Genomic DNA, 8,949 nt, shown 5'->3' with positions numbered 1-8,949 from the left:
ATTCCATGTAGATACTTCTTACAGGTTTTCTTGAAAGGAGGGTTTGGGTCTTTAAGTGAGAGCATTGTGCACACATCCAACCTGTCCCACAGTTGCACCCATTTCAGATCCCAATTGTGTGTCCAGGTTTGTCACGCAAATGAGTTTGTACAATTTGTATTTTCTGAGTTGCTCACTTTTATTGTTAAAAATGGCCACTGCCCACGTGAATGATGCTGCACAGGTGAAACTGCTATTACCTTCCTGCTTAGAAAGAGCCATTGTTATGCTAATGTTGCCGGAGGAGGGGTTTTTGCGCCAAGAAAAGTTTATGAAGAAGAAGGAAGAGGAAGGAGGCCATATTTTTGCAGAGCGAGAGCAGGGAGGAAGAGTGCCAGAAGAAGGAAGCCATTTTTTGGCAGAGAAGGCAGCCACGATGGCAGGGTGCTAAAGGAGAAGCCAGTTAGTGCAGAGAGGAGAAGGGAGAAGGTGTGCAGATGGGGAACCAGAGGTGACTGAGACTGGTGGGGGCCTTTGATTCTAGGAAAAACTCGGATGTGTCAATAGCTGTGTGAGCTCTGAATGAGTAGGTTTTGGAGCCCTGTGTGTTTTGACTCACCTGCTGGGTCAAATACAAAATAATAAGCACATTAAATATAAATGGACTAATTACTATCTCCAGTTCAAAAACAAAGATAGACTGGATCTTTTTAGAAATCCAGCTACATCCTGTTTACAAGAACTAAACTTAACACTTTAGAACATAGTAAGGTTGATACAAAAGAAAAAAGATAGGCCCTAGCCGGTTGGCTCAGTGGTAGAGTGTTGGCCTGGCGTGTGGGAGTCCTGGGTTCGATTCCCGGCCCGGGCACACAGGAGAAGTGCCCATCTGCTTCTCCACCCCTCCCCCTCTCCTTCCTCTCTGTCTCTCTCTTCCCCTCCCGCAGCCAAGGCTCCATTGGAGCCAAGTTGGCCCAGGCACTGAGGATAGCTCCATGGCCTCTGCCTCAGGTGCTAGAATGGCTCTGGTTGCAGCAGAGCGACGCCCCAGATGGGCAGAGCATCGCCCCCTGGTGGGCATGCCGGGTGGATCCCGGTTGGGCGCATGCGGGAGTCAGTCTGACTGCCTCCCCGTTTCCAGCTTCGGAAAAATACAAAAAAAAAAAAAAAGATAAAAAAAAATATGCCAAGCAAATCTTACAAAAATGAAAATAAGATAGCTATTTAAATACAGATGAAAGAAACTTTAGAACTGAAAGCACCAATGACAATGAAGAAGGTCAAGATACCAATAAAAATTTCAGCTCACCAGGAAGCTATATCAATTCTAAATTTATATAGCTTTAATAGCATAGCTTCAAAACATATAAAGCAAATTTTGGAAGAATACCAAATTATAAATCAATCACAACAGTGGCAGATTCCAATATACCTCTTTAGCAACTAACAGATCAAACAGGCAGGAAGAAGTAAGCTTGATCGAAAGGTCATATATTGACCCTGGCTGGTTGGCTAAGCAGTAAGTTGTCGACCTGGCTGTGGAAGTCCCAGCTTCAATCCCGGGTCAGGGCACACAGCGCCGGCAACCATCTCCTTCTTTCCCTCCCTCCACTTCCCCCTTCTGTCTATCTTTCTCCCTCTTCCCCTCCCACAGCCATGGCTCAATTGATTTGAGCACATCACCTGAGTGCTGAGGATAGCTCCATCAAGCCTCCACCTCAGGTGCTAAAAATAGCTCAGTTGGGAGTGGAACCAGCCCCAGATGAGCAGAGCATTGGCCCCAGATGGGGGTTGTCAAGTGGATCCCAGTCAAGGCACATACAAGAGCCTGTCTCTGTATCTCCCCTACTCTCACTTAAAAAAAAATAGAAAGGAAATATCGAAAAACCTAATTTGGGGCCATAAAGCAAGCAGAACAAATATTTTTTTAATCTATTTCCTATAGACAATCTCTGACCACAGCACAATTAAATTAGACACCAGTACTGAAAAATTAATCCCACCCTGAACCTCTCAAAAACCACGGTTTAAGGAATTAAAAATAAATAATCCATGGGTTTAAAGAAGTCTCAATTTAGAAAATACATAGAATTACGAAGTAAGGAAAATGCTACATAACAACAGTTTGTGTATTGCAGTTAAAGCTCTACTTAGCAAACAAGATTCTTATTTATAGTTTTAAAAAGATAAAAATATACGAGCTAACTATTCCTTCCCTGTTTCTTTATAGTTATTACTTAATATTGTTGTTCTTTTTTAATTTTTGTTGGTCTGATCATGTTGCTAAGCACTTCATATTCATCTTGTTAATTTAGAAGTTCTGCCATCATATTTCATTCAATTAATAACCTGGCTTTTTTCTGCTCTCTAGGTCAGACCAAATGACTCTAGAGTCCTAGTGTTCTGAAGCTCCTTCTCCCACTGAGATCCACCTTTTCCTTACTGATTTCCTTCTCTTGATTTCTCCACATGTTGCTCACAACCTAAAGGCATGAAATCTTGAGAATTCTTTCATTTTCCCCCTTTCTACCTTCCTCCCAAGCATCCCTCCTCCCTTTGTTAAACTCTAAAAGGTTTTTTATTTCCCTTTGCACTCCTAATTCGAAGGTTTCACTGAAATAATTGAACACAAAATTCCACTTTTGTTGGTGTGTTTGTTGTTCGTTTTCAGGGCACACAAGCGAGACTTCCATCATGCGTTCTACCCCTCTCCATTAACATTTACTGACATAGTTCTAAAGTCAATGCATTATTCATCTCCAATTCTTTCCCACGTTATCTCCCCATCTTGAAGTCTCTGTTTTAGTTCATTGCGTCTTTGGAAAGGTCTTTCTTAAGTATTTACCTCAGATGGGGTGTGCAGTGACTTCGCTTCTGATTAGGACATATCTTCCACTATGTTTCTTTCACTTGAACCAGTAAGCAGCTGTAAATGCCTGGCATAGATTCTTAGGGTGCTTTTCAATCGCCTGAAAATAAGAGTCCACTGTCCTCTATTCCTGTGTGGAAGGTGAAGAACCCAATGACAATCAAAGAAGAAAAAGCCTGGAAACTTCTTTTACCAGGATGCATTTGTCTCATCCATCAAGATTTCTGAGCTTTTTTTATTAAACTTTTTTTTTTTGTATTTATTTTCTGAAGTGAGAAGCAGGGAAGCAGAGAGTCAGACTCCCACATGTGCTCGACCAGGATCCATCTGACAAGCCCACTAAGGGGCAAAGCTCGGCCCATCTGGGCTGTTGCTCTGTTGCAATTGGTACCATTCTAGTGCCTGAGGCAGTGGCCATGGAGCCATCTTCAGCGTCTGGGCCAACTTTGCTCCAATGGAGTCTTGGCTGTGGGAGGGGAAGAGAGAGATAGAGAGAAAGGAGAGGGGGGAGAGTGGAGAAGCAGATGGACGCTTCTCCTGTGTGCCCTGGCCGGGAATCGAACCCGGGACTCCTGCACACCAGGCCAATGCTCTACCACTGAGCCAACCATCCAGGGCCTAAAAGTTTTTTTTTTAAGATTTTATTTTTTGTTTTTGAGAGAGGGATAGAGAGAGAGAGAGAGAGAGAGAGAGAGAGAGAAGGGGGAAGGAGCAGGAAGCATCAACTCCCATATGTGCCTTGACCAGGCAAGCTCAGCGTTTCGAACTGGCGACCTCAAGCATTGCAGGTCGTTGCTTTATCCACTGCACCACCACACGCCTTTTTTTTTTTTTTACTCTGAAAGCTCACTCCTTTCTTTGGCTTAGAAAATTTTCTCCTAAGTTGTTTAAAATCAGTTCCACTTCATGTGTCCCTTCCTCTTCTTTTAGAATGCATTTGTCTACACAATTGGCCCCTTACACCCACTTCCAAATCTCTCCCCTCTTCCCTCGTGGTGTCCATCTCTGCATGTTTTGCCCTGTGACTTGTGATACTGACAGTTGCTCATCTTCCAGCCACTAACATGGTTCTCATCTGTCACCACCCACCCTCTTGATTCACCTATTGAATTAGTCAAGTTTTTTAAAATTCTTTTTCTTTTATTTGTGGTTTTGTAGTTTTGTCCTTAAGTGCTCTTCATAATTTTTTATTTAAGAACCCATTGGTCTGCTCCAGCAGGTCTGTTACGTGGGGCATGTGATCTGATTCCTGTATTTATTTGTCCTCTCTTTGGCTTCTGGACACCTTTGAATAGATGATTCTTTTTCTCTGTTGACCAATTACACTTGAGGCCTTTTTCTTTGTCTTCTTTTTTGATAGTACTCTAAAAATCAGGAAACTCTCAGGCCAAGGGGTCGCCTCTCTGTGAGCCTATTATAGAGGCTGACTGTCCCCTCTGGGCCACCTACAGGAAACAACCTTGCTCTCGGGTCACTCTGGGCTCTCTCAGCACCCATGGCAGAAAAGATTTGTTCAAACCCTTATGTCTCTTAAGGAATCCTAAAGCACTCAAACAGGACAGAGTGCTACCCCCAGGGATCTGCATATCTTGACTGACAAACCTTGTCCCTTTCCCAGAGCTCACCTAGCTAAGTACCACTTCTTCTGCAAAAAGAAAAAAGAAGGAGAAGAAGAAGAAGAAGAGGAAAAAAAAAGAGGGAGGAGAAAGAGAAAGAAAGGAGAAGGAGAAAGAGGAGGAGGAGGAGGAGAAGGAGAAGGAAGAGGAGGAGAAGGAGAAGGAAGAGGAGGAGAAGGAGAAGGAGGAGGAGGAGGAGGAGGAGGAGGAGGAGAAGAAGAGAAAGAAGAAGAAAAAGAAGAAGAAGAAAAGGAAGAAGGAGAAGAAAGAAAGAAAGAAAGAAAGAAAGAAAGAAAGAAAGAAAGAAAGAAAGAAAGAAAGAAAGAAAGAAAGAAAGAAAGAAAGAAAAGGGTGAGATGGGAGAATCTTTACTGAGAACCCATGGCCTTGTTCACACTCACTGTAGGACCCTCTCTTGGATTTGGGACTGAAGGGGAAAGGACTCTCATTCAGATCCCCCTGTTCTGAAAATTCCCTGACCAGGGATCTCTTGTGTAGAAGGAAATAATTTATACAAGTGTTAGATAATACTTAAGGGCTTTTTCAACTCCAATATAATATTTGTAAATCAGATACTAAATAAAAAAGGCTTTATGGCCTGACCTGTGGTGGCACAGTGGATAAAGTGTCAACCTGGAAATGCTGAGGTCGCCGGTTCGAAACCCTGGGCTTGCCTGGTCAAGGCACATATGGGAGTTGATGCTTCCAGCTCCTCCCCACCTTCTCTCTCTGTCTCTCTCCCCCTCTCTGTCTCTCTCTCCCCCTTTCTCTCTCCTCTCTAAAATGAATAAATAAAAAATTAAAAAAAAAAAAAAGGCTTTATGATTATGATCATTTATGGGATTAAAGAGTGCTGCTACAAAAGGAGCACCTTAGGACACGGATTTGAGAGAAGAGACTAGTTTTCGCATTGCAATGCCTTTATGAAAAACCAACTAATCTGGAGTCAGGAAATTAAGCTTGAAACAGAATGACAAAATCCTCTGAGTTTTCTAATTTCTTAATCCTGATCACTTATAAAGCATGCAGTATTTGTTCTCAGAACTTAGAACAGTGGCTCTCAAACTTACTGTACATACAAATCACCCAGAGATGTTACAATGCAGGTTCAGATGCAACAGGTCTGGGCGAGAGTGCTGAAGATTCCCCATTTTCCTCCAGAGAGGATGCCCACGCTGCTTGCCTGTGGCTCCCAGTTCAGTAGCGAGGCTTGGAGTATTTGTAGTGGTGAGTAGACCTCTGGCGGCCAGAGCAGAAATGTACAATCATTTTGCGTTAAAGCTATACATTCTTTTTCTGAGAATGTTAAAAAAAAAAAAAAACATATCCTCAAAGCCAGCAACTGATACATCTCTTACTGACACAATATAGGCAAAACCAACATAGTTTATTAATTTGAATTCTATCAATGTGGGATTTGGCACCCTTCCAGACAGACCACACTGCCAGTGATAGAGGGAGTGTGCTTAGCCTATTAAGTGCTAAGGCAAATGCACTTAAAAAAAAAAAATTGAAAACCAACTTAGTAGTGGCCTTTATATTCAAATAATAAGTTATAGATGAATTAGTCTCTATTTAGTTTAAATTTTGTTTTCTTTTCTAAGGCTTTTTATTTGATTCCCTGTCCCCTTTAAGGGCTGCCATAAATTGTGTTTCTTATAAAGTGGCCTCTGACTCAGGCCCTTTCCTGAATCAGACAAGCCTACTCTGTAATTAGGGAGAAGGACGGCAGAGTCATAGTAGCTTTAAGTTTCTCTGTCTTCCGGCTCCTCTCTGTCTGTGTTTCTCCACAGAAAATGCTGAGCGCTGGGCTGACGGACAACTGTTGTTGGTGGCTCAGATTAAACAAAGAAGCTATGAACCTTGGGAAGACAGTTTGGGAAGCTCTTTTTTTTTCTATTGTTATTTCTCTAGCTACAAGTATGTTTCTTATTTTGAATGTCAGTAAGCATATTTCCTGGCTTTGCTATGGTAAACAAATATGTGTTCCAAAAATCATCCTTTTTTAAATTTTTGAGATGAAAAAAAAATTAGTAACACTCTAGGAAGATAAACATCCTATACAAAAATGCGGTTATTTTCAAACTTGAAGCCAATTTGATTGAAACAAACTTGCAAATTGATATCAACATGAAGTTGGTATTTATATCAACTGCAGCCTCATGAACCACTCACTGTCACTAGCCCTGAGCCATTACTGAAAATGATTCTTTAATGAAAATTTCCATGCGTTTGTCTGTTTTCCTTGTTGGTTTCCATGGTATCATCATATTCACTTATTTATAAAAGTTATACAAATCTTTCACATTGTAGGAAGTTAGATATGTTTACTCAACCCTTTCATGAATAAGCTTTATAAAAACGTCAGGCGTTATTAATACTAATGATTTGGACTTGACCGCTACTGACACAACTATCTGTGTAGATCGTTGAAAAGGCCCCTGTTCTAGGGTTCAAGGGTAGGGGATGCTTTCTCAGTAAAGGTTTGGGGCGCAGTGCAGGTAACTGGTTAATTGCAGATATTTCTGTATTCTTAGAGTCTCCAAACCTACACAGAATTTCACAGGCATCTCTGACTGAGGGATTGACGTGTTTCATCTGTATAACCACACATCACCTGGCGACAGCCCCAATAACCATTAGTTTACCGAAGGAAAAACACGATTCTTCTGCTCTCTATGCACAACACTTTGACAGCAGATGTGTGGGGTTTCCTCCACATTGACCAATTCTCTGACACCAGCTGGGTGACCAACGATTCCAATCCGTCCTGAGACTATCTTTCTGGAGTTAACGTCGGATCCCACGGGCAGAAGACTCAGTTCCCCCAGGGCTGCCTCACCACAGTGGCCAACTCCCCAGGTTACCCAAGCTTCCGTTGACATGGCTACAAATTGGGGGTTCCAATGACCCTTTCCCAGGTTCATTAACTTGCTATGACGTGTCACAGAACGCAAGGAAACACATTTACCACTTTATCATATAATAAGGACTGTGATGAAGATATGTATACAAATGAGCAGCCAGATGACCATTAGTCATCATTAGAAGAGACGCATAGAGCAAGGTCCAGAGGGTTCCAAGCACAGAGTGTGTCTCCGTGGAATCGGGGTGTGCCACTCTCCTAGGACGCAGGTGTGTTTACAAACTTGAAAGCTTTTGAACACTGTCAAAGAGGGAATTTTAAGGAGGTTTCATCACATAGACAGGATTAATTATTAACTCAATTTCTGGCCCCACTCCCCTGCTTGGCGGATGGAGAGTGGAAATGAAAGTTCCACGTCTTTCTGGTGAGCACCCCCCATCCTGAAGCTATCCAGGAGCACACCAAGAGTCACCGCCGAGGAAAGACCCTCCTATCACCTAAGGATTGAGGAGCTCTCTGCCAGACTCTGGGGTCAAAGGACAAACAGTAGAACAAAAGATGCTCCTGGCAACTTTACCACTTACAAAGATTCTGCAAGCTCTGGCCAGGAGCTGAGGAAAAAGAGGAAAATACATATTATGTATTGGCTAGTGTGACACAATATCACACTAACCTTAGTAGTTCCATTACATTTTAAAATAGCTGCCGTAGAGGTTAAGCCAGTGAATGTTAACCAGCAGGTTTTGTTCATCTGCAGTTTACAGAACTTCATTATAATAAGGTATAAGGAAGAAAAAGAATCTCAACTGATATCTACTAAATTCAAGGCACTGATTGTTTTGCATTTTAAAACGTGATTTATTCCTTTCTTAAGCTTAATTTGTTCTCCTTCTTGTCTTTCAAACTGTGGAGCTGTTTTCTAAGGAGTGAGGCAGAAAACACGAAGGTAATCATTGGAGCACCCATTCAAGCTCGAATGGGAAACATCATCTGCGTATCAGCCCTCGGCAGCATCCAGAAGGAAAAGTGAAAGAATTCACACTGGTTAAAGGGCTCTGTGATTTCAGAAGTAGGGAAAGAGTGGAGATAAAAAATAATAACTGGTCCTGGCTGGTTGGCTCAGTGGTAAAGCGTTGGCCCGGCGTGTGGATGTCCCGGGTTCAATTCCCAGTTAGAGCACACAGGAGAAGTGCCCATCTGCTTCTCCACTATCTCCATCTTGCTCTTCTCTCTCTCTCTTCTCCTCCTGCAACCATGACTCGATTGGAGAGAGTTGGCCCCAGGGACTGAGGATGGGTCCGTGACCTCCACCTCAGGTGCTAAGAAGAGCTCAGTTGCTGAGTAACAGAATAACACTCCAGATGGGCAGAGCATCACCCCCTAGTGGGCTTGCCGAGCAGATCCTGGTCCAGATGGGGGGAGTCTGTCTCTCTGCCCCCCCATCTCACTGAATAAAAGAAAAGAAAAGAAAAAAGGAAAAAAAATAATAAGCAGCTCAGGGGACACTTGGGGACTCCACATTCCAGGAGGGAGCAACTTACACCATCTTAAGACTTCTTGGATCCCAAATACTGACCATTTCACTTTGTATTGTGATGTGTATATACTTCTAGAAACTA

Source organism: Saccopteryx leptura, chromosome 4 (assembly GCF_036850995.1).
Source record: "Saccopteryx leptura isolate mSacLep1 chromosome 4, mSacLep1_pri_phased_curated, whole genome shotgun sequence".
Lineage (NCBI taxonomy): Eukaryota > Metazoa > Chordata > Mammalia > Chiroptera > Emballonuridae > Saccopteryx > Saccopteryx leptura.
Note: the sequence above shows the minus strand (reverse complement) of the source record.